At 39.7% G+C, this 27,065-nt stretch overlaps 2 long non-coding RNA genes across 5 annotated transcripts in view; one reads left to right on the plus strand and one right to left on the minus strand.

The window, feature by feature from the left end:
• Positions 1 to 27,065, plus strand: part of LOC139632062 (uncharacterized) — a 236,961-nt gene that overhangs the window by 136,191 nt on the left and 73,705 nt on the right. The gene's annotated exons all lie outside the window — the stretch shown is intronic.
• LOC139632063 (uncharacterized) overlaps positions 127 to 27,065 on the minus strand; it is a 34,044-nt gene continuing 7,105 nt past the window's right edge. The window contains exons 2-3 of the long non-coding RNA XR_011693495.1: positions 17,545 to 17,657; positions 127 to 16,126 (exon numbers count right to left, since the gene is read on the minus strand). This is a non-coding gene — a long non-coding RNA (uncharacterized lncRNA). The remainder of the gene's footprint in view (positions 16,127 to 17,544; positions 17,658 to 27,065) is intronic.

Consider the following 27,065-nt stretch of genomic DNA (forward strand, 5'->3'; position numbering starts at 1 on the left):
TGAATCAGTATAAAGATTTCATTATATTTTTGTTTACTTTGTAATTGATTTTTTTTTTTTTTTTTTTACAGAATTTCTTTTAAGCAGGAACAGTGTTATTTTACATTTAGTCTGCAGTATCTCCTTTTTCGACCATTTCTGCCTGTGCTGTATATCGTACCTGTCCAATAGAGATTGTCATCATGTGTATTATCTTTAAGGTCACAGGGGCCAACTGTGCATTTCTCACAGAGGAGCACAACCCTAGACCTCCTTTGCTGTCTCAGGTTTACATTGTCATATCTGTGCTTTTATGCTGAAGCTAGGAGGGGATAAGAGTGTAACCATTCAGCAAGAAATGTGAATGTGGCTGTTATGTAAACCTGTCAGTTTGCGTCATTTGAGACTCATCGTCATGTCGGAAAGCTTTGTGTTGCTTGACAGGAAGGCCGCCTCTTCTAGGAATTCTGTCATATGACAGATGACAGTATGAGCCACTGTTGAACAACCTACACATGATATGTATGTTGTTGCATTTCTGTCCACCTCTTACATGGAGATTTGGATCAATGCAATTGGAAACACTGCCTGAAAACAATCAATCCTTGCCCTCAAAAAAATCATTTTTGTGAATTTATTAGTTGAGCAATTAGATTCTTAAACAGCTAAAAGAAAAACACATTACAATTAAATGACAGCTCCTGACTCGATCGTTATAGCGAATAGATGAGGCTGTCATATACTGTAGAATTCACTCTGAAGAACTTTTCACTGCTGAAGAGGAGTCAAGTCAGCTTGAAGATGAGCGCGTCGCAGTGTGAACAATTAAATCCTGACACATCTTCTGAATATTTAACTGTCATGGTGGTGAATGTACAATAGCAACAGTTGACAGACACATGCACGCACACACGCACGGACAAACACGCACACTCACACACACACACACACACACACACACACACACACACTTCTGTCTTTGAAATCCTTACCCTTAACCAGGGGTCGGCTACCCGCGGCTCCCGAGCCACATGTGGCTCTTTCATCTCTCTGCTGCGGCTCCCTGTGGCTTTGGAAAATAAATAATGAGTATTTAATTTAAATTTATTTTATTAAGTTTGTTAGTATTTTAAATGTTATTCTAAATTTGAAGATTATGGTGATCTTGTAACATTAAAATAAAATGTGTTAAATTTTTTGTTGCTCAAAATATGCGTCACAACCGCCGATGTGGAACACCCGCCGGCACGCGTTTTATTGAGCTTTTCGACCCCCAGTAGGCCAACCATGGATAAATCCAAGAAAAGAAAAGTTTTTGAAGAAAACAGAACGTTTAATGCTACGTGGGCAGATTCATTTGCTTTCACTGCTGATGAGGAGAACTCAAATAGACATTGAGTATTTTATTTGAAAGTAACCTTCAACCAACAGTTCAAAATCTTTTTGTTGCATGCTGAAATAAAATTTCATTTTCATTGATTTCATAAATGCAACACACTATAGTTTTTTTATACCTAGCATAAAGGTAAAAAAATGATATAATCCTCAAACAGCCCTTTGAAGGTGTGTCAGAAAGTGAGCATCAGCCAAAATGTCTCCACTATCCCAAAATGTCCTCACTCTGTTAGGAAAATGCTTTTTTTTTATCCTCTCTATGTAGTATTTACAAGCACACACACACACACACACACACACAAATCAGTGGGTGTAACACATAAGCAATTAAATCCTTGACACGTTACGTCTTGAGGTGTCTTTCACACATGCTTACATTCCAATAATTGAACCTGCACTTTTAGGAGACATATCTGGAGACAGATCAGATCTGTTCACTTACAGCAGCTTTGTGTGTGTGTGATTGTGTGCGCACGTTTTTTTTTAAATTTTAGTTTCTTAACATCAGTTGTGTATTCTGCATCGAGGCAGCCAGGCCTGAACCTGTGACAGCAGCACAGTTGGTTGAGCACCTAGAGCTGCCAAGCTGTCAGTTTGATGTCTGAATTACAGTGCACACACATCTGCACTAGTCAACCCACAGTTAATCTTAACATCTGTACATGTAGCCACACTTGACTGCATAGGAAGGCACAAGGTTCGTAAAACGGACACCGCTAACTTGGAATGGTGGGATTTTTTTTCTACAAAGCAAGAGAAAAACACTGACAGCCATACTAGTGGTATGGCTCTTGAGATGGCAATGTCGATCAGTTGGTCGGTCGGTCCACACGGTCCAGACTGAAATATTTCAGCAAGTATTGGATGGATTGCTATGAAATATTGTACAGCTAATCATGGTGAGCATAGAGTGAATCCAAATTACCCCCTGACTTTACCTCAAGCACCATTGTGAGGTTCACATTTGTGGTTCAGGGTGAAATGTCCTAACATATATTGAATGGATTCCCATAAAACTTTGGAGGGACATTTGTGTTACCTTCAGGATGAATTCTAATCACTTTGTAAACATTAGAACCTGCTTAACATTATCATAAAAGCATTGTCACTGTGAGCATCTTTAACATGATGCTGTTAGCATTTAGCTGTGCCTAAGGAGCCTGCAGACTCTTATCCATCTTACTTTATTAGCTTTCCAAAAAAACCCAACACATTCAAGAAATTACAACATTTTGGTCCACATAGTCCAGATCCCCACTAATAACCCGTAAAATTCAAAATAGTTGTTCAGAAGTCAGTATTTGTACCTGAAATGAAGCACCAAGTACTAATACCATGACGTGTGTGGGCATAATCTCCTGTCACTTATAAAATAGGTAAATGGGAGATACAAGATTTGTAAATGACATGAATGATATGCTTGTCTAAATTGCACCTACATTATATCTGAATGTGCTTTTGGGTAGATTGAGAGCACTTGTGTGTAAGAGTCTCTTTTCAGGAGTAGCTCTGCTCTTGTGTCTGCATGATAAGGGCTTGGCTCCAATGACTGTTTCAATTCAAAATGTGTAATTTGTAATGTCATTCATACATAATCCATTCAGCTCAGAGTGATCTGGATGGGAGAGGAGGCAGCACATCCAAAAGCCTCTTGTAGTAATTCCACCGATACAAAAATTCAGGTACATTAGCAAAAATAACCCTGAACAGGATAAGCAGCAAAGAGGCTGGATGGACCAGTAAAAGAGTGAATTGAAACAGAAGGCGATGATGTGCAATAAACGCCTCCAGCTGGAATCAAACAGATGATGTTGCAGTTAGATGTTTCTCGCCAGCACGGACGCCCACTGCTTAGCTTTTGAGAAAGACACAACTACATTGAGTGCCTCTGTGACAGAGATGATAGTACAGAGAATTGACATTTTACAACTTGAACTGATTGTTATTCACACTGTTAAGAGGTTGGTTCATCCAAATATATATACAAAAAAAGAAAACAAAATCTGCAGATGGTTTTATTTGCCAATATTTTAAAAATATCCATCTCCTTGCTGTCAACAGTTAAGACTTTCAAAGTTTGTCAGTTATCCAGAGTCAGAGGACATTGTTTGTGGAGGGACACACTATTGTTGAGGTTCATGTAAGTTCTGTCTAGCTACACACAGTATATTTATCACAAGGATCAAGTGGGGAAATATATATATTTGTGATTTGGGTTAACTGGCCCTTTAAAGACACAGCTGTGTAGTACTCTATACCTGACATATCGTACCATTTTACAGTCAGCATGTTACAGTAAGTGATGGACCAGCCACACAGACATACTTTAAAGCTGCCCTTGTAAACTTCACTTGAAGTTTGCACTTCACTTATCTTGCCATGAGGCAGCAGGAGAAACACTCTGAAAGTCTGGAACAAGTTTTTATCCAGAAATCATGCGTATGTGACATTCATAATCTGCTCCTTGTGGAGCTAAAGCTGTTTTCCTATATTTAACATCCTTTACCTTCCATCACAGATAGATTTGTGTCAATTTCTGCACTTTGTGTGTGTGTTTGTGTTCTGTTATGCCTAGTCGCAAATAGTTTTCCTCTCAGCATGTGGTAAGACGTAGAAGTTGAGCATAATGATCGTGTAATCCACACACTTGCCATTACCAAGGACACACACACACACACACACACACACACACATCACAATCCGCTTGGACTCCCAGTGACTCCTCTGGGCTTGATCACCTGCACTCCACAACATCCGATAACATTAACATGCACTCAGTATTCATTTCCCCCCCAAGTGTGTGTGTGTGTGTGTCTGCTCTTCTCTTATCCTCTTTTCCCTTCCTGTTATTTTTTCTGTCCCTCAGTTGTTGGTAGGACAAACATACTGAGGGCAGAATTACCATGGAGATGCACTCAGCCTAGCCAAAGGCCCAACAGAGGTATTAACCTGATAGAATCTGTGGTACTCCATCACACACTGACAAATGTACACACGCTGGCACTTGCATGTAGGCCTCTAACGAATGCACACACACACACACACACACACACACACACACACACACACTTAAACACAAATGCATGTTTATACACATTCAATGACTGATTGTTCTTCCCTTATCTGATGTTTCAGCCAATGGTTTATTTCCATTCCTCGGCCAGGGAATTGTCTCCTGAATGCTTGCAGTGAGAAAACTCATTCCGATGATCTGGGTCAGATAGAGGCACTTCCATTGGCCACAGACAATTCTGACTCGGAGCGAAGACATAACCTTAAAGGGAGAGGGAGTAGGGGAGAGAGAGACTGCCTTGAGACAAGATGCACCACAAATGATAAAACAAGGGGAGTTGATATCCACCCAGTGGTCTGCCTGACAGACAAACACATTGCTCTCTCTGTGTCCCTGGAATGAATATTCACAATCCAACCTCTCAACATTCTCAAATCCATCAAAAGTGTAAAGCCTTGTGCTTATTCAGACCTGCCTCTCCTTTATTCATGCCGAGCTATAAATTGCTCCATGCCTCTCGTAAATCCATGGAACACCACTTGGAAGGAAATGGTTTCTGTTTTCTCTGGTAGCACATTGGCTTTGGGGAAATTGGTTTGCAAACAAAGACATGCATCAAAAATATCTAGCTCTTCCAAGTCTGAGGAATGGCTGTTTTTCTTTTATCATATCCCTTATGTATGTAAGGAAACTTTGCCAACTGCAGTGCAATTCAAAAGCAAGTTTAAGAGTTTTACTCAACCATGCATACAATGTGTGACAAACAAATTAGCGGATCAATTTACATTTGACCCAAAGACACTTTTACCTTTTCGGTCATTTTGTATTAAAATTTAGCATGAAAATTCTGGCACATTACTTTGATACACCATGTTGACTGCAGTGAGATTTGATTGAAAAAAACAAGAATGCCTTTGCTCTGAATTTTGATGTAACCACCTGCCACACAGGTTACATTCCCAGTGTTTGTTAGCTGGGAGAAATAGAGGTGGTGGGAGCAAATATTTACAGCATATGAGCTTTCTCTTTCCCTACAGACAGACCAGGTAAACAGATGTAATGTTGGAGACAAAGGAGGATTTAAATTTACAACCAATCCTGACAAACAATACCACAGAAATGTCAATGAAACCATTAATCTTAAGGCAGGGCAGTGTTACTGTGGTTTAACTCCTGACCTCTGTGACACCAGTGGCATCAGGCATCGATCTCAGAGACACACAGGTGCGTCATGGTGACATCACACGCACCAGCAACTGACAGTTTCCCCTCCTCTGCTCGGCACAAACATCATGTTAACGTTTGGCTGATTTGCTCTTGGTATAAATGATCACATACTACAGAAGCTGTGTACATGTCAATCTGTAAATATCAAACATATGTGGTGTTATCAGGATGGCTCATATCAGCCTGAAATCGATTCAGGCAGTGTGGATTGAATCTATAAAATCCCCACATAACCAGATAATCTGTGTTGACAATCGGTTTCTGAATAGAACTCTGATCAAGATTTCCCCTCTAGCTGTCAGGATGAGCACATCTGGTGTAAATTGGCCCCATAATCCTACACTGTGTCCTCAGATTTATTGATCACATCTACAGTATCATATCCACCTCAGTCAAAAAGGGGGAGACAGGGTATGAGGTGAAATAGATTGAGATACAGAATATAGAATGTGCATGAAGGTTTTTTTTTTTAACTCTATATCACTAAAATGCGAATGCATCACAGACCAATACTTTGCACATGACAAGTCAACAAATTCTGCCATCAGTAAACACCATAGAGACACTGCACAATTACAACCAGACCAATTATTTCAAAAGTTTTTTTTTTAAAGCTATTATCCTGATGCAACTTCTTTGTTGCCAGAACAAAGTCAAGACAACATTTTTTTCCTGTTTACCACAACCTCATTCAGTTACACTGTAAAAAGGGCTTAATAACTTGTTCAGTTTGCTAATGACTGTAAATTGAGCATCTGCCCATTTATATACACATGCATAAAAGCAGGACAGACCAGGAGTGTGATCCACTTTAATTAATAGCTCTCTATCTTTGGAGTTTGACCCAATGTGAGACAAAGCCACATACTGCTATTCCTTGTCCCTGCTTTCACTGTTAGTGAAGGAATCTGGAAACCAGCCACTGTCCCGGCTGCAGCCAGGAACATGTTGAAAGGACCCAAATGCAGACTGAGATTCACAAGCAGGCAGACTCAATGAAGATACTTTAAGAACAAAAAGGATACTTACCAGTGGATGAGGTGAAACACATTCACAGCCAGGAACACAAGGATGGGCAACTAGCACAACAGGTAGTAGATTCATAGGGAAACTCTGCCAACAAAAACGGGACCAGATAATCCAACAAGAAACAAAGGGAGTTAACTGGTATATGCATATATATTAGTCCTAAATTGGTTACCTCATGAGGTGTAGGTGGGCAGAGCTGATGTAACAGCAGGGCTGATGAGTGGAAATAGGTGTGAGGATGGGTGGGGCAGACAGGTGAATGGGAGATGAGGTAAGAAGCATGGCTTGGGAGGAATAAAAAGGAGTTGGAAATAAGTGCAGAGGGGAGCTGAGGGGCAGAATGTGACAGCCACTGGGCAAGAAGGTAGCGTGTTTATGCATGGATGTGTGTGTGTGAAGAAGAGAGAGAGGGAGAGATTTAGAGCTACTAATATCATTGCAGTGGTGGTGCAATTAGGAGTATTTCATGATACGATAAACCACCAATGCCATTATGCCAGATTGTTAATTCTGTGTTTATGGTATTCATTGCCACTTTTCTAACTCCAGTGGCAGAATCTGAAAACATATTTTAATTTCATGAGATAGTCAGCATGGGGCAGCAAGTGAACATTGATTACAGAGAGACAAAGGAACGATTTATAGCAAAGGGGCCCATGTACATTTGTTTGCTTTTTTCACTTTATATTTAGGCCACAAAACCAACAAATAACTGGATTTTCTGAAACTTGATAATCTTCAAGAGACACAGGAACTAGAATGCAACCTGATTTCGCTCAATAGGATTTACAGTGAGCAAACCAAAATATAAGTTGACTCTTTGATCTGCGCATGTGGGTGGGCTTTTTTTTTCTAATTTTGCACTCCTTGACATATTTTGCTTCTATGTTGGTATTTAGGCAAATACAGCCTTAGTATTTAAAACCATATTTAATTAACAACACACTGTCTTGGAGCAGAAAACTGCAGCTCCTTTGTTTACTTGTGCTCTCTTGCAGTCCAGTCTTGTCCGGTATTTGACATGATCCAGCGGTCAGTACGGTGTCTGTGTATATGTGTCTGCCACTCAAGTTCACCAAACCCTTTGTAAAAGGAATAAGTTCACTTTTTTATACCTAAACCTTTGTTGTGATTTGTTATTACTGTATAAAATGCAAAAATCTTTTATTATTTTGCTGTTAGCATAACAGTGATAGCAATAGCACGCCTGCCTGCTAGCAAAGCATGTTAGCTGATTAGCTAGCTAGCCCTAGCTAGGCCTGACTATACGTGGACTGATTTTGTTGATAAGATTGTGTAATTTAAGTGAATTTATTTATTTTTTTTGATTATGGGGATATTTTTATGCATGAGTGATGTGAGTGTATTCCTTTATTTTTCACTCTGTCAGTTGAAGAATGAAGTTCGTGAAGGAGAACTAATCTCATGTCATCAAGGGCAGAATTAGCTGTGTCAGGGAAGCAGTGAGGGCAGATCAGTGAAAAAAGGCCACACAGGACCAGACAGAATTGTATCAGAGATGTTTACATCAGCACAAAGAAGCGAGGCTAAGACAGTAACCTGAACGTCAGGTCAGTCTGCTCCAGTCCATCATCAACATCATGCCGACCTTGTTTATACCTCATTCTGTTCTGTGTATGTCTGCATATTCTTAGACCGACAGATGGCACAAGCTGTTTTGAAGGAGGGAGGATTGTAGTGGGAGCACTGGGCTGTTAGGTGTGATTGTGTGTCAAAAACCAAATTTTTTTCTACACAGAAAATTAAAGGAACGTTAAAGAAGCAGAATCGATAATGGCATTAATAAAATCCTTGGCTATCAGTGGAGTTATCCGCATAGCTGCGTCAGGAAGCAGAAGCACAGATCAAACCTTTTAAATGACAGTCGTGCAGAGGCTGAGGCAGACAGAAAGGCTGTGGGAGGCCCAAGGAGGAGACAAAGATAAAGATATAGACTGAGGGATTGTGTCAGGAAAAGTCTGCATTAAAGTGATGTACTTTATGATGCTAAATGGAGAAGGGAGATTGTCAGTCTCCAACCAGGCTGCTTGATGGAAATGACACTTGGGTTTTATTGTAGTCCTAAAAGAGAAGTTTTGTCTCCTAAATCATTCATTGTGGAAGCTGTTCTAAAACTTTGGGGATAGCGACCTGACTTTTGCTGTGGATTTATGTTTGGGGGATGAAATGTATTCATGTGAGTATGAGAACACACGCAGGTGCAGGTTCTACCAGACGATTTGTCAAATGATCTGAAGAGAGAATTTGTGTCTGTCTATAATGTCTGTCTGTCTGCGTTCCCAAGGAGAGCTATATTCAAGCTTCTCTTTGACTCAACTTATTCCCTAATTATGAACTGAGATTCCAGTTTTTTCTTCAGCCCCTCTCAAATCAAATGCTTCTTTTTCATCAATAATAACTAGGCTACTGCTTAGCCTGTACTGTTACTGAGTCTGCTTTTCTTTTTTCTCACATTCTTCAGGTTTATTTTTCAAAGAGAGACTTCTTTAGGTTTAGATTCTCTCAGTCGTCTTCAAATCCACTTTGACCTTACTTTGAAGGAGAATTCACGCAAAATAGTGAATGAAGTTCTTGTTATCAGAAGCACAGTTCTCTGATAAAGCATTGCAGTTCCGCCTTTAACTTCTCAGTCTTTTCTGTTGTATTGAGTCAGGTCATCTTTCATTTCTTTCACTTTCTTTAGCTCGGAAGATTGACTTTGCCAAGGTCTCATTGGAAGCATTGTAAAGAGGATATGCTCTATGGGAGTTCAACTAAGTAGTAGTTTCACAGTGTTTTTTTTTTTTTTTTTTCCAATAATTTGTTGAGATATAACCTTCAGCTGTTAAGTGTTGTGATAAATTGTTTTAACATATCATTTTTTTGTGTAAATGACTAAAACTACCACGAATGACATTTCCAGCAGTCTCACCTGTCCTTTACCTTCAGGGCTAATTAGTACATGTTAGCATGTCAGCACACTAAACTAAAGTGGTGAACATGCTAAACATTCTTAACTCAACTTATCAGGTTTTAAGCATCCTTATTGTGAGCATGCTAGCATGCTGACGTTAACATTTTGCTCAAGGCACTGCTGTCCCCGAACAGTCTCACGGAGCCATTAGCCTGGGTAAAATTTTAGCAAGGCTGCTAGCTTTTGGATTTAGCATGGAGTGAGATTTGCTCTTCAGCATTTCAAGACTTTTGGAGGTTAAATATTGGATAACAATAGTAGTAAAAACGTGTCAGTGGGCAGTAGCATAAATTATCTGTCAAGCAGTAATACATGAGAACCAGGTTAAATGTTGCAATGACCAACCCACACTACAATCTGTGAATACGGAAAGTGCTAAAATGGTCACGAAACATCTGAAAATGAATGTTGACAATGTTTAATTAAATTGTTCAAGTAAAGGGAAATTCATACTACAGATACCACTGAAATCTAATCACAACCACATATGGGAACAATTGGTCAATTTTGTGTGTGTGGTATCTCTGTGGTAATTAGGTTTACATTGTTTGAATGTGATCAGTTCAGTCAGTTTGTGTTTGTGTTGAGCAGCTCAGGGGCATAATGCAAATCTTATCCTGGGCACAGTGGGTACATGTTATTCTTATCATTTCCATCAAACTCTCTTTCTTTTTTCCCCTCAGCCTCTTCCTGAGCTTTGATTGATGCAGTCTTTTCATTTTTGTCTGTGTCAGTGAGGAAAATAAACACGGGGTCAATTGATATTTGTATGCAAATGTTACCAGCCTCCACAAGGATAATTTCTATAATGAAAATAAAAATATACAAAGGAACCTCATTGCATTTCAATACAAACTGGATTGAGAGAAAAGCATTTCAACTTTTGCTCAAAGTTTATCAGTCTGACATTGGATTGATGGAATTCATGTTAACTAGCTATTTGGCTAGTTAGCCCACATCATGATGGATGGTTAATGTTTAACAATGCACGAGTGTACAAGTGCTATTGTCACATGATGTCTGAAGATTGAAGTAATGTCATTGTGTCACGCTTTGACAGCTGACAGCTGCCTTTCTGGTTTATTGACATAATCAAATAATCACTGTGTTGAGTAAAAATTTTGTAGTAATAAGAAAATTATTCACTAAACCCGCCCACACACAAGCAATGACACCCATGATAGAGTTGGTGATCTTGGCATTGTTCAAAGTCTTTGCAGCACCAAAGTAGAGTTATTTTTAGGCAGTTATTTCACGACTTTTACTGTATTTAACTACATGCACTGAGGGCCGGACATCTGTGAGCTCATTGGTGTGTAAGGCTGTGATCTGAGGAAGCCAAGACTAAAAGTTGGCTAAAGTATATGTCAGAAATAATAGTGCTGCACAGTATGTCAAGATTGATATGAAATTAGCAAGTTTAGATACAAGGAAACTCCAGTGGGAGTTAACCATCATGAACATGCATTTCACATCTCATCCAATGGTCATCCTATGTTTCACTTATTTCATTTCAGAAATCATGGATAAAAAATATAATTTATATTCTCATTGTGTTCTACCAGCCCATTGCAACATTATGTGTGTGGCAGCACATGAACAAGGGTAATTAACTAAGACTTCATTTGGCATATAGATTCAGTATAAGCTTCCTGGAATTGATTTATGTAATCCATGAATGTTGTACTGGGTGGTGGGTTTGTGGATGATGAGGATAATAACACATGAGAACATTCACTGAGCAGGTAGACTTTATATTGGAAATTAATCTTATGTCATGTACCTCTGTGCCAGATGGAGAGGTTTCAGAATGTCAGATATATCAACCACAGTTAAGCATTCGTTGATGAATTTAGTTTCCCTCCTTCTTCTGTATTTGAAAACTAGTGAGTTGTGCTGATAAATACGGTTCAAGTCATGTGGTTGAATTATTTGAAGCAACTCTTTGACCCAGGCACAGGAGCCTACTGTAAACCTTAGTAATGGATGTCTTGCATATAATTAGAATTAGTAACTTTATAGGTGATAACATGAGGTACTTTCTTTTCTCCATTGTCATAAGATAATAGCGTGTATATCAACCATCAAAGGTCATGTTCAGTTCGAGAACCACTGGAGCATGTAGGGATTCAATAAGTGTCGAGCATTTCTTTTCTCCTACCTCACGCTTATGTGACCCTGCATATAGATAACTGCATAACTCCACACAACTGCAGTCAGAAAACTCCAACCAGCCCTTCTCATGAAAACGTAACATGATCCAACGTGCCAAGACATTGGGAGCACTGCAGTGTTGAACGGCTGGCATCTGGTGTTATAAATTATAGCCTAACTGGGCGTGTGAAATACACTTACGAATTCAATTCTAAAAGCAATTCGTTTCTCGTCTAAATAGGCTTGTGCATGCGTGGATCTAGCAAAGGGAAACCATATGTCAGGCAGTTCAATTTTAAGGAACAATATACTGTATGCTACATTTTAGTTGTCATTTTATTTTCACATCTGTCATGTTCTGTGGAGGCAAATGAATAATGAAAAAATAGAGGTGTCGCAATAGCAAATACAATAGCTACACCACACCAGCATAATCAAGCTCAGAAGATCAATCTGTTCCAACTTCAGTGACAGATGATGCAGCTGCAGATTCAATCAGTAGCACGGTTTGGGGAAATCATACAAAGGAATTAAATAAACCAGCAGTTTATATAAACCATTTCCTCTTTAACACATGTGTACACACTAATGGCCCACAGCTAAAATGACATCTAAACATATAGTATTGTAATAGACTTCTGAAGGTTTTAATACAATGAAAGTAAGTAAACTCTATGGTAGCTGTAATCACTTAGAATAAGAAGTGCTCCGCTCTCTATCCATATTGTGTGTGGCTTCTGTGCACATTGTACAGGAAGACATGTCCTCATATCTGGGATGCAGAAATAATGTCTGGGGAAAAGCTGTGTGATTTTAATGCTGTTCTCTGTGTGTGTTTGTGTGTGTGTGTGTGTGTCTGTGTGCGTGCACTCTGGCACAGTAGTCAGCGTTAGCACAGCTGTCCAATCCAAAGAGACACAGGTGTCACATCCACAGCAAACCACATCCATAATTATCACTCTGTGTTAATCTCATTGGCAGTGTCTATCATTGTTTTTTTGTTGTTTTTTTCTGTTTTGGTTGTTGTTGTTTTTTTTGTGTGGAAGGAAATAAGCAGAGGAAAGTGAAAGTGGGAGAGGAATAATAAGAAACATAAGAGGAACAGAAGCACAAGCAAAAAAAAAATACTTGCCTTGATGATAAGGACACTTGTGGCTGGAAGAGAAAAGTAATTGGAATATTACAATTACCCTGGAGTCAACATGATTACTGCCCCCTTTAGGTTTGGGGGTCCCATCCTGATGGCAGGATTACTGCTTAAGGGACTATTAGTGTCCCCTCCCAGTCATAGCTACCAATGCCAGGGACATTTATTCGTGCTGCTCCAGACTCTGACTTTACCTCCTGAGGGTAATTAGGAACTAAGGTTTGTCATAAGAGGACACCCATGGGGCAGATTGTGTTCCATCATGTTATCATTATTTTAGACCGTTTGTCCTTGTGATGTTTATGAACATCTGTCCCCAGAGGCATGAGATGGGGTATTTGACAGAGATAAAGGACATAATCCAGCAATTTAATAGAAATCAGTTATTCCTAGAGAGTTAGAATGGTTATGTAAAATACCGTGTGTCATCATAATGATGTTGCTCTGTCCATTTTTTACCTCTTTTCACATAGAATATGTTGAAAAGTCATCTTCACTCTTTTTAAATTGGGCAGAAGCTCATTATATCCAACTCTCCCACTCAGCAGCACCCGGAGCAGTTACAGGTGACATATTAGGTGAAGGTGCAGTGGGTGTGGGCAAGTGTGCTATTTATTCATGAGTCTCATCCATTATTTCTGAACACTTCTTTTCAAACCACGTTGCCTGAATTAGCCTGTTATTAAGACTTACACTGAGCTGCCAGTTTATTAGGTTCACCATTGCGGTCTAATACAACACTTCCTCCATCATGACGGTTCCAATGTTCACAGTTTGTGGTGAAACTGATTTAGAATTGAACTGATTCAACTTTATGATTCAAGAAGTAGCCGTTTTATTATTTTCATGCAGAGACTTGTTTCTGTTCTCACTGATATAAATGTGGTGGACAAAATAATTTAAAAAAAACATGTGAGTATAACGCAATACAATTAAACAGCATTATAAACTGCAGCCTCCAAAATAACCACGAGGCTGAATCAACACCTCTATGAAGAAATTTTAATAAAAACTAAATATTATAAAAGTCATGAGGCTCAGATTTATTGCAGGAATTGTCAGCCAGCTGTAGTCCAAATATGTGGTCCTACAGGTGTGTTCACACCCAGATGCAAAATTGTATTTTAAGATTTAATTTCATCACAGTCATCCCCAACTCAATCTGCCATTTCTGAACTCTTTCATTCACGGCACATTTACCATTGTGAGTTACCAAAGATTTACCTTGAATCCATTTTTGCACATCCATTAAACCTGGAGTGCCCTTCTGCCTCCGCTACACTGAGTCGGGCAGATTTGCTTTGGCAGGTATTCAGTGACCTCATCATGTCCGCAGACGCTCAGACGTTTCCCTCTCTGCTCGCAATCGCCGGTTATCTCTTTTCTCCCTTCTCATTGTGGAATGTTCCGATGCTCAATTCACCTCTCCTCACCAACAGGTGTCACAGCAGAATGAACTGCAGGGAATTGAGTCTCGAGATTGGCAAGACAGCGACGGAGGGAGATCGAGTGTGCGAGGGGTAGATTGTGTGCAAGTGCACCCAGTTGGGGGGCATGGGGTGTGTGTTGTTTGTGGGGATCTGTGTGTGTGCATTTGCGTGAATATATTTCTGTGATGAATGTGGATGCATGTGTGTGAGCGTGTGCACTGAGGGCTGTGCAAGAGGTTTTTCATATTACAACCACTTTCCAACCCCCTACCTCCCAAACCCTGCTGAGACAAATGGAAATTTAAACCAACCACTTCAGAAAGCTGATTTTTCCACCCAATCGCCTGTTCTCACTCTCTCTGGCTGTAGCTAACAAGGCAATTGACAGGGTGATATGAGCACCATTTCCATTCTGGCATTTCCTAATGTTAAACACCAGAGTAATCAACAAGCTGCCTGCCTTCCTGTCTGTGTCCCTCGCTTGCCCCCCCCTCCACCACCGCCGCTCGCTTGCTCGCTCTCTCCGCCTCTGCTAGCGTTCATTTAACGCATCCATATTGGATTTCCTAATGCCAACCGCTAACCAAGTGGCTTGTGCTGCTCGCATCTGGACCGCTTTTGTTACAGACAAGCCCAATTTGTGTTTGCGTGTGTCCGTGCACCTGCCCGTGCAAGAGAGACAGGGAGTGTGACTGTTTTTTGTGTGTCTGTGCCAGAGTGTGTCCTTGCTGTTGTATTACATGGACAAGTTCAATTTGTGTCAGAGGAATGAAATTGAAATCGGAGCACATCACCTTCAGAGAGTGTGCATAAACATGGGGGACTTCTTGTTGAGTTATATATGGGATTACCAGATGCATATAGGCTGGAGAGCCACGGAGGCAGAGAGAGGGAAGCAAGGCGAAAGTACATATGCATGAATGTGAACAGGAGTGTGTGAGGCACATTCAGAGAGGGAAACTCTGAAAGGTGTTTGTGAGCGTGTGCATGTAGAGGAAAATCTTACCTTGAATGACACACAAACACATGCCCTCAATAAATGTTATGTAATTGTTTTAATGTTAAACTGTTTTGAAATAATATACAATTCTGGGGCCATATTATCCATCCCTTACTGTGGCAATTAGTTGATAAAGTTAAAGTTAAAGTTTTTACGTATTTTCTGCACTAAAGAGAAGAAAAAATCAACATAGACTAAGATATATATGTGAAAAATAAATTAGGCATAGTGTTTATGTTTCCTCTGAGTCCTTCACAAGGATAACCTTTCACTTTTCAGTGGTTTATTTTTGTTGGTATTTAACACGCTACAGTTTGTTTATCCCCCCAATTACTGGGAATCAGGATTCCGGGGTATTTGTAATTCCAGTGAGTGTTATTTATTTACTTATTTTCCTTTCCTGCCTGCCAAACTGTCAAGCCGTCTCATGTTTGACGTCTGCGAAAATGAGGCATCAAGAATCCTCATAAATTCGCTAAAAGCAACTGAACTCCTCCATGGAAATTTTTCTCTCTTTTGATGGTTTGTAGATTAGACCGGGAGAATGTTATTAATGAGCGAGATTACACCCAGCCGTCACTAACCGGATTATGGTTTAATACAGCTCAATTTTCCTGTGCTATCCAGCTCCACTCCTCCTTTTCTCTTCCCTCTGTCTCTTCATTGCCTCCTTCTCCTCTCTCATCTTTGGCCTCTCTCTGGTCACCGAGCATTTCGAGCATCCGTATCTGTCTGTGCGTGTAAAACTGTTTTCAATGCAGATTTCAGGTTCCGGAGACTAGATGGGTCAGCATGAGGACACACACACACAGACACACACACACAAACACACACACACACACACAAAAAAAAACATAAACATGTATGCAGAGTGAACAATGTGTCAACACTGAGTTAATGATGGATAATGAAAAATATGCTAATGGTTATTTTTATGCTAATGGGCCAGCAGGAGGTAGAGGATGAGTGTTGCAGCATCAGAAGTTTAAAGAAACCTATTTTGACAATTTAATTACTTCTAGCTGGGATATTACTTTGAGTTTTACTGATTAACCCCATTAAAAGAAGGACAGAAAACCAAAGACGGCACACGAGCGTAGAAAGAAAGAGAAGATTGTTTCTAGCAGCTTTTGTAGTTGGGAGACAGGGAGAGCGGCTAGTTTCCACCATTTGGCAGAAATGAAGTGAAGAGACATGAAAGGAGAGTGAAACAAAGACAGAATGACAGTGACTGTGAGAAGAGTTTGAGAGAAAAAAGAACTGACAGACTGAGCATGGAAGCAGTACTTAAGTCTGTATCTGTAGCGTTTTGCTTTTTCACTAATTGGGGATGCCCTTCATCATCTCCTCCTAACCCTCTCTCCTCCTGATGTTCTCCCTCCTTTTTTTTCTTAACTGTGCCGATACTCCTGCTTATGTCACTCCTTTCTGAATCACCTCTTTTCTTTATCCACCTCTCTCACCAATGCCGTAGGGGTGGGGTGGGGTGGGGTGGGGGGGTGGGGGGGGGGGGTTACAGCATTGGCTTTGGGAAACAATAGGCCTAACATGGGGCTTAAGTGGCCAGAACCAAACTAAATCAAACATTTTGCTGATGGGGGTGCCACGGTAATCCTCCCATTTTATTCTTGTTTTTTTTTTTTCTCATCTATTCCCCCTTTCTCTTTCCATTTTTGCACCCCTGCACTTGTTGAGAGCCTGTCCCCTTTGTATGGCTTTAATCAGGGCTTTGTTTTTAAAGCCGGGTCCACCAGAGGCACTTCTCTCATATTAAAGAGTGTTTAATTGGCTTGAAAATACTAGTAGTGTATTTGGTTGATGGGTAATGGAGGAGGTTTAAATGTAAGCTCAGTGCAAAATACCCATTGTCTGTTAAAGGGCACGCATAGTGGTGGAATGAGTCACTGGGTAATAAAGACGCATTATTGTTTATTGAGGCCTGAATCACTTAACAAAAAGATATGTTGTTTGGAGGACTCGCTGATGATGAATCAACTTAATCCAAGAGTAGAGTGATTGAGAGAAGGGAACAGGTGGAGAGATATGTGTGATGGCAGTCGTATCTGGGCTGAGATAAACAGATAAACAGTCATGTTGGTAGAAGTGACAGAGGATATTAGTCAACACTGGCTGAGCTGGTTCTCTTTCCAGAGTCATTCTGGGTTACTATGGCTTCCACACGATGTCTGTATCTACCTGGAAACTGATTTGGTGTCATTCAGTCATCAGCAGTGTGCACAGCCAAAATGCTCTCCTCGAAACAAGACTGATGGTTAGCACTTTGGACCGATCAGAATTCACCACATGCACTGGAAAGAGAAAGAGAGAGTGGGACACTTTTGGAGAAAGAAAACATAGATGTGTTTACAAACTCTAGCTTTCCATTTACATATTGGGTTTTAGATTTTTCATGATGACCCAGTGTGTGGGTGGGTTTGGAATGGGACGATCTGCCATATTTAGATGAAGCATAAAAAAGAAGAGAGAGGTAAAGACAGAAAAATGATCCCCTGCCAAGTTACTTGCCCAAAGATGCCAGAAAATGAAGGAGATCAAGAACAAGGGTGAAACTGAACAGAAGGGGAAGAGAAGAATGAGAAGAACAAACATGAATAGGCGAACACAGAGACAGGAGAAAAAAGCCAGGCCTCGAAATCCCTCCAGGCCACTGTGTGAAGGCTAAATGTGTACCTCGTAAATGGTGGTGTGAAACAGCCCTCCCTCCCTCTCCTCCTCTCTCTCTCCCTCTCTTTCTCATTTGCACACACTAAACACTGCTCCCCTCTTTCTCTTCCCACCCTCTGTCTCTGTTCTCTATTCTTCTGTCTCCTCCTAGGTAAGAGAATGTCATGTAGAGAGGATGCTATAGTGGCTGCTTTGCATGTGCTATGATAACAAGGTGTCAGGATTCCCTTGGGGTAGATTTGCACTACTGGAGATTTAGCTGTTCATCGGATAACATCGTCAGATAACAGAAATACGGCGGAAAGGAAAGGAAAGGGAAGGGAAGGGAAGGGAAAGGGAAGGAAGGGGGCCACACAGACACACTCAAGGTAGAATATTAAATGACATAAGGAAACATACATGTGTGTACATACCCATAAGCATATGCAGCACAGGTCATGACAAAGATAAGAATATACACAAACTTACACCGAATGTAAGACACACACACACTGGTAAATAATATGTAGTAAAAACAGCATGCCCAACAAAAATAAATGTAAATGTCATTAGTAAGAGAAACCTAAGAGAAATATATCCATAAAAGATGATTCCAACAATTTAAAGGAATATTTCATTTTAGTAAAGTTTTGCCATTTTACACAGGGTTACTTCTTCATTTCTTGCTCTGGGCCATTTTTGGGCAACTAGCAAAGATGCCGGGAAATTATTGTGCCTGGCCAAGAAATAGTCTGGCACATAAACACCTACTGGAAGGCTGATTGATAACAAGATAAAAGATGATAGTTAAAGATCTCAGCAATTTTGTTAGCTTTGGAAAAAGCCAGGCATGGGGTTTCCCCTGTTTTCAGTCTTTGCTAGCCCACAGCTGGAGTGTAGTTTCGTATTTACTGTAAAGACATGAAACAAGAATTGATCTTCTCATCTAACTCTTTGCCACAAAGAGAATACACATATTTCCCAAAATGTAAACTGTTTGCATCTAGTTCAGTGGCAAAGTTCAGTGCCAATGCAGTAAGCAGTAGGTGGTGGTGGGTGGTGTCTAACTTTCTTGCTAGAGACCAGTGACTGTCTGATCACAGACTGTCTCTTGTTCCCCTAAACTTTACCATACCAAAGTTGACATATTGCAGATATTGTAGAAAGCATGAATTTTAAGAACGTTGGCATCAGAACCTGATCTGGAGTTTTGCAGTTCTGCTTTAGAATAATGTTGATCATGATAGATGATATGCTATCATCTTTTGCTGTCTTCCATTTGACTAAATATCTCTAGACAGAGTGGGGGGCATCAAGAAAACTCACCTGGGAGCATCCCACCAGGCTTTCAGACAGCTGTTCATTTAAAAGATAGATTACAGCTTCATTTACAAACTGTAATTAATACACACAGCTTCCCATATGCAGTGGAGAGGGACAAGAGTGCAACAATATAACAATGACACATTCCACATCCTGGTAACAGGGGAAATCCTCCATATTTTAATGCGTATATAATAAAAGTTGCTTCAGATGTGTGTCAGAATGCAGAGCATCTCAGTGAAAGTTAGCAACTTAAGTTTTGTATAATTAAGGGAATAGGTGTTTCATTATCTTACAGAGGCAGGACAGAGGAATAGGTTTTGCCTCAGGCTCTGACAGATTTGCTTGAGAGGAAATGCTAGGGATGAAAATTACCAAGAATGCATGAACATGTGGATTGGGGAGAGCAAATTAAAGGAGGGTGGGTGTGTGGGGATTTCATAAGTGCACTGGATAAGTGACTGAAAGTATTGACAGAAGATGACAGAATATTTAAAATCAAAAAGGCTTTGAGATGTTGTAGACGCATATTTTGAGTAAACAAATGATTATTATACATAACGGGTACAGTAATTCAAAGGCATACATATATTTACTTTTTATCATGCATTATATATATATATATTTTTTTTTTTCAAATGTATTTGTGCTCTTATTTTGTCTATCCTGGGGAATTTGTTTTTCAAGGATGCAGCAACCACTCGCTGAGGTTTGTCCTGTGCAACCAGCCCACACAGTTAGTTACAAAACAACTCTGCCAGAATACTTTAGAAAATACAGCAAAGACTTCTTAACCGCAAACTTTTAAAACTTAAACTATAGTATGAGGGGAGGAAAACATGGACATCACCCAGCACATACAATACGCACACATCCACCAACATACAGTTGCGCGCAGCAAGAACTCAAGTCTACAACAGCAGGTCTATAATAACAACCATGTCCCACAGAAGTCAGCAGTATGTAAGTATGATGAAAAGAAAGTACAATAGCAGCACACAATACAGAAATATGCTGGAGGGGAAGGTCAGTGCAACCCCACCCCACCCCCCCCTTTCCACTGTATAGTACTGATGGGAAAATGTCAACCATGCCATTCAATCATCTAGCCTGCAATCATTTAGTAATCATTCCTCTTCAACGCCTGGCACAGGCAGAAGGAAAGGAGGAGGGAGAGAGCATGTGACCACAGCAGAAAATGGAGGGATGAGAGAGAAGAGGAGAAGACAGAGACAGGAGGGGAGGGGGTGTGAGCAACGGCCTGTGCATCGGTAGCTGAAGTGTGGTTGTCTTTGACAGCAGACAATAAGCCCGGATGGTAACTCCTCCTTTGTTAACTTTGATAGATATTTCACATTCAGTGTCAAGGCTGAGAAAATCACTGTATCACCTACAGTCGAGCGTCAGACATCATTTACCATATAGCTCCACTCTGAATGTTTGTTGGGGAAGTGTCTCTTTTTAGTGTGCTAAATAATCTCACGCTCATATTCGCGCAGGGTTCTTGAAAATCAATCAATAGGATTATGTAGGAAGGAGTCAAGTGAATAGCCTTGAAATTGTTCTCTATCTAAGGTGATGTACTTCAGAATAAAAAAAACTTTATTGATCCCCGCAGGGAAATTGCTTTGTTCCAATCGCTCAACACATTCGGAAAGAGGAAGTAAATAAGTAAAAACAGACTAACAGGCTTAAATGTTAAAATAAAATAAATAAAGGAATGAGTAATACAGAAATAAATAATAATGAATACACAGTAAGTGTTTAGAAAAAATACAAATGCCACTGTGCAAAAAGTAATGAGAGGTAAAATCAGCATGGACAAAAGGGCAAAAATGGGAACGTACACAGTGGCCTGGGCAATGTGTTTTTTAATGGCTCATATTTCTTAAACAGGAGCATAGGAACAATAACCCTGGGTGCATTATTTATTGTCTTTAGGGGTGAATGATTTGAATGAGTGGATTGGATGCTTTTCCAGCCAACATGAATTGTTTCACACCTCCACAGCGCATAGTTATTGCCTAGCCATATGTAAACAACATTGTGCTTGCATTTGTCAGCAGACCTTAGATATCTGCACATCGTTTTCTGTTGGTATAACATCACAAAAAAAAAAAATCCTTTCCTTAATGCCAAACTTTGAGCTGGGTCAGATTTGATCAACTCACAGAGTGGCAGGTTGACAAGGTCAGAGGACTGGGGTTATAGTTTGTAACCATCCTTCTGTTTCTCACAGACTTTACCCTCTGATGGATCTATAGGCTTAAAAAGGGTGGAGCACGATGTCTGCATTCCCTGGCCATGGCTTTGGGTCACACGAAGATGTGAGCCATAGCTAGCACCCTTCCGTGGTAGGGGCGTGAGGGTAAGACCTCCCCAAGCAAGATTGACCCTGACACAGTCCAACAATCAGATGGGGCGACGGCAAAGGGTGGGTGGGTGGGTGGATGGGTCATGTAGCGGTCATGTCACTGCCTGGATACTTACAGGGCAGATACTTCTACAGTACTCTGGGTACACACTACCATCTGGTATTAGGATGCAATTTCAGGATGCAGGAAGACACCAATGCCGTTAATCACACTGAACAGCAAGGAGGGTGGAGGATTGCGTATCATTTTTAGATACTAGTTGAATGAATAAATAAATATATCATCATGCCTTTCAGGACTTCCATAGAAAATAACCCCCAAAAAACGTTATTCAAGTACCATAACAGCATTATTAACGTATCGTTCAGTTTGAATTGAATTCCTTTTCTTTTAACATTTTTCTCTCTTGCATAATGAAAAAAGATTAACTGCTGGCACTTGCTGGCCTATCATTCAGTATCCTTACTGTAGGCTCATTCAGCTTGAGATACCCATTCCAACTCATTTAGTGAAGATGAGGCATAATTATTCCAGGAAATAATATAACTCAGACTGTCGAGGGCAGACTTTATAAATAAATAACATAGAAATAGGTTGCATCACATTAGGCGGAAACAGTCGCAGAACTACGTGCCCTCAACTGCAATTTAATCATTGCGAGAGTCAGTAGGGAAGATAAAGATTTAATTATAATTGTATTTCTGCAGGCATCCGGTATCAGAAGGTCAGATTGAGATTGGCAACGGTGTTCCGGTTGATCTCTCCCATTCCAATGTGACTGTTCTGCAGTGAAAGGAAGGAGCATACCCAAATATCCCCAGTGTAACAGAGACAGATAAAAGTGTGTATAGAGTTCTGACAACACACAGGGGAGGAAGTAAGACAGAAGCCTGGAGCCAAGGGACAACGCACTCCTGTGATGCAGCCAGCATTAGAAGCCAGCATGTGAAATCTCTCACATAATAACACTTGTTGTTGTTGTTGTTGTTCTTTTCTTTACGAGGTTTTAACAGGTTTTGAAAATTAATTCAAAAAGTGTCGTCTCTCAAGTCAAAAGGAAAAAAAGGACTCTCACTTCAGTAAGTAGCTGTGTTTGAATGTGTGTGCATGTGCTTGTGCATAGTGTCTCAGAGTTTAACCCATGCAGAGTAATTCAAATGCACCCTTGCCTTCTCTCTTTTCAGTCATTCTTTATGTCTTTTTCCGCCCACTTATTTCTGTCTTTATTATTTGCTTGGTGATGAGGAATTACTACACACCTTCTTCAATTATGAATAAAAATAACACATTGTTTGTGGGTTTGTGCGCATGCGTGCGTGTGTGTGTGTGTGTGGTTTATACAGTATCACTTCAGTGTCTACCCCAAGGTGGTGCTGTGCCATTACCAATCAATTCCATATTTTCCAAAAATCATGCCCTTGTGCAAGATGAAGCTGCCATGAGTGCATGCTCACATAGTGCATGCGTGTGTTGTTGTGTGTGTGTGTGTGTGTGTGTGTGTGTGTGTGTGTGTGCATCTGTTTGTGTGGGAGATAGGAAGAGGGAAGCAAGTGAGAGAGGGAGAGAGAAGATGTTCTGCAAATCTGACAAACATCTGAAGATCAGAAAAATAGATGAAGCTAAATTGCTAATATCTGTTGCATGTTAATGTGAAATTAGTAAGGGGTGTGGGCCACACACTCTCTCACACTCACACACACACACACACACTCTGCATAACTCAAATACAGCAGCTGAAAGGCACCTTACAGATTTGTGCATAGCATGTGAGCACAAGAAGTCAAGTTAATGACGATTTTAAGTGAGGTCAACAGATGATCATTTTGGTATCCACACTCCAGTGATCTTTGCTGTGCTTGCAGATGCCATAACAGAACATACACTCAGTGGTATCCAAAGAATAAACTGATTTGACATGTTACAACTGTATGTAACATGGAACTCTACTCCTAATAGTAATAGAAGCATGACATGGGCGATGTGTGGACCCAGGAAATTCATGTGACGAGGACTAGAATATGTGGGATTTTTTTTCTTCCCAGTCTTGTGTATATATATGCAGTCTCACATGAGTGCATGGGAATATCTCATTACTGTGTATTTTACATACCACAGGTAAGATATAAATGACATGTATGATGGGAGCACAGCAGTAATGAAGCTCAAAATGTACAGGATGTGTGTAACAAGTTGGATGTAGTGCAGCTATTGGCTGCACAGAGTAGACATCAATATTTGACAAGTCACAGATGGAAAACTCAGGCTTCCCTGCCTTTCCTATTCCTCTGAGGGGCCAGGTTCGTGGGATGGATTCAGGGAGTGTGACAAAGAATGGGTAAATGGAGAATGAAAGAACTAAAGAGACAGAGAATGAACATTTAATTGGACAGGTTGATGGGATTAGTGGTGAAAGCCAACTGTAGGCTATGTTTATCTGTTTGACCTGATTATGCCCGTGAAAAGACCTAGCACTTGTATTATTTTGGCTGATATAACCCCTTATCTTATACTACTCTGATATGTATATCAGATATTTAGTTCCAGCCTATAAAGCCAATTCACAACAGAACATAAACAAAAAAATATATCCATAAATACTCTATTTCAATTTAGTGAAACTACCCAAATACCCTGCACCATGAGTATAACAATATACAGTATGTTTTCAGGTTATCTGTTCATTCGTTCAAGTCTGTCCGTCCCATTCTCATGAGTATTGCTTTGAGGGAATTTCTTCGAATTTAGTTCAAATATCCACTTGGACTCAAGGAAAAACTGATTAGATTAAGGTGGTCAAAGATCAAAGGTCGGCATCACTGTGACCTCATGTTCATTCCGTTCTTCTGAACTTGCTATATCAGCCATGGAATTTAATTACAAATCACAAACGGATTAATCGAATTTGGTGGTCAAAGGTCAAAGGTCAAGGCTACTGTGACCTCACTTAACACATTTTTGGACATTGTTCTCGTTCTCATGTTATTATGATAGTTTTCCTGAGGTAAAGACCAAGGGAGTGTATTGCTTTTTCATTGGATAATTTTTTTTTTTTTTTTTTTTTTTTTTTTTTTACACAAAACATATCATCATTGTTTTGTGGACTTAAAAGGCAAAAACTGCTTATCTCTCTGTGGTCCCTTCCTGATTTGAGTATTAATAACAATGTGGAAAATCTAATCATTATTTAACAACAAAAGGGACAATGAGAATAGTGCGCCTTGAAAGCCTTTGTAAAATTAAAAGTATATTCATCAATGGCTGGTGTTTCCTCTGTTTTTTTTTTTTTTATCTCAAACCATTAACTTCAGCCAGGTTATGAACACTTTATTTAACCTTTACAATAAATTATAGTTAATTGCCTTTTCGAAGTTATGAAGTAATGTTTTTTTTTCTTTTAAGATCAACAGTGAATATATTTGTGAGTTGACATTATTCATCTTAGCATTTCTAAAAATGAATACCTAGTAAGAGCAGCAGAGAAAAAGAGAGACAGTACTTTTGTTGTGAGTGATTAAAATATAAGCATAATTCAAAGATACTGTATAAAAATGCTGATCTATTGATCTGTTTGTTTTTACAGTGAGTCTGTGCCATCATAAACATACCCACATACTGCATGTACAGTATATGTGAGTACAAAGTGACAGTACTTTGTGAGAGCACTAAGTGGCATAATTGCATATGTTCCCTCTGGCAAGAAGCCATGAAAGTAGAAAGCGGGGGGGAGGTTCCAGACAGGGGAGTAAGTGGCGATGTTCGAGGTAGAAAGTGTCGAAAGGAACCATGACTGAATTGCTACATTAAGGTCAGTGTTTAATTACAACCCAGACTCATTTTCTGTCTCTGCTGTATTTTTAAGTGGCAATAATTAACCATTGATTAGACAGGCTCATGATGTGCAAATATTATCATAATGGTTTGCTAACCAAGTGTGTAATAAAGGTAATGGCTGCATTTCATCTGGACATACCATAAATTCTCAAACTAATTCTAGCACTTGACCAGTGGCTGAGTCTCAAATAACAGCCACAGACTACTCAACAAATAAAGGCTAAAGACCACCGGAATGAGGTGGAGAACAAAATTCCTCATACATGCACAGAAGTGGTTGTCATGGAAAGTGAAGCATGATGTACATTTCAACAGCATTATTAAATGTCAGCAAAAAAACAAAACAAAAAAAAAAAAACATAGTTATGTCATACCCATTACTGGTGCTCTGAGCTTCTCTTCTCACTTACTGATGCATTTAACTGATCCAGTCTACTTGCTACTTGCTACAATGTTAAGCTGCTGTTGAAGAAACTCAATGTCCTGTTGATGCTTTACAGTAAAGAGATTAGATTGTACTGTCCAAATGTAGTTTACGGGATGCAACATTCTGCTTACTCAATATTCTCTTCATTTACCTTTGTCCTTGCATTTTTCACTTTTTAGCCATGCTAGCAGCATAGCTCGAGGGATAGCAATGCCAGTCTGTCAGTCGGTCAGTTCACCACTTGGTCCAGACCAAAATATGTCACCAGCTAATGGATGGAATACCATGGGATTTTGTATAGAGATTCATGAATCCCAGAGGATGAATCTTAGTGACTTTGGTGATCCCCTGACATTTCCTTTTGTGCTCTAGTTTAGACTTTTGTTTTTAATGAAGTATCTTGACAGTTATTGGATGGACTACTATGACATTTGGTACAGATATCCCAAGATGGTACCCATAGAATGAATCCTGATTACTTTGGTGATCCCCTGACCTTTCGTCTAGTGCAACCAGAAGGTCAAAATTTTATTTTATTTTATTTATTTTTTTATTTTATCAGCTCCTACAAAGCTTTCATTACCATCATCCCCAACATGTTAAAATGCTCATGTTAGCATTTAGCACAAAGCAGTGCTGCTCACAGACCTGATGGCTCTACTGTAGACTTATAGCCCTGTTTTCTCTTTTTTCCTCTATGAAACTTTGAGTACTGTTAATATCAAGAGAAAACAGATTTAAAGAGAATGTGACAAAATACATTTCTATCACTCAAGGACTATACGAAGCCATGGTTCTTGATGGCTATTGTTTTTCAGGTATATTTTTGGAGTTGCTTTTTGCACAAACAGTGTACGTCAGGTTGACTACCTAGTCAATATGTCACTCATTTTTAAATTCATTTTTTTATTTCAAATAATTATTTCAGTTTGATATACCAACAAACTGATTATACACGGGCTTGCAAATTGTATTACTATTAATCTTCAAATATTTATTGTAAATTCATTAAAAAAAAGAAAAAGAAAAAAAAAGAAAAAAAAAGAACCTGAGCTATTCTACCCTGAGGTTTTCTTGAATGCATTATCGTAGGTTAA

The sequence above is a fragment of the Trachinotus anak genome, unplaced genomic scaffold (assembly GCF_046630095.1).
Source record: "Trachinotus anak isolate AG129_WGS33_773 ecotype Australia unplaced genomic scaffold, CSIRO_AGI_Tana_v1 ptg000014l, whole genome shotgun sequence".
In the NCBI taxonomy this organism is placed as follows: Eukaryota; Metazoa; Chordata; class Actinopteri; order Carangiformes; family Carangidae; genus Trachinotus; species Trachinotus anak.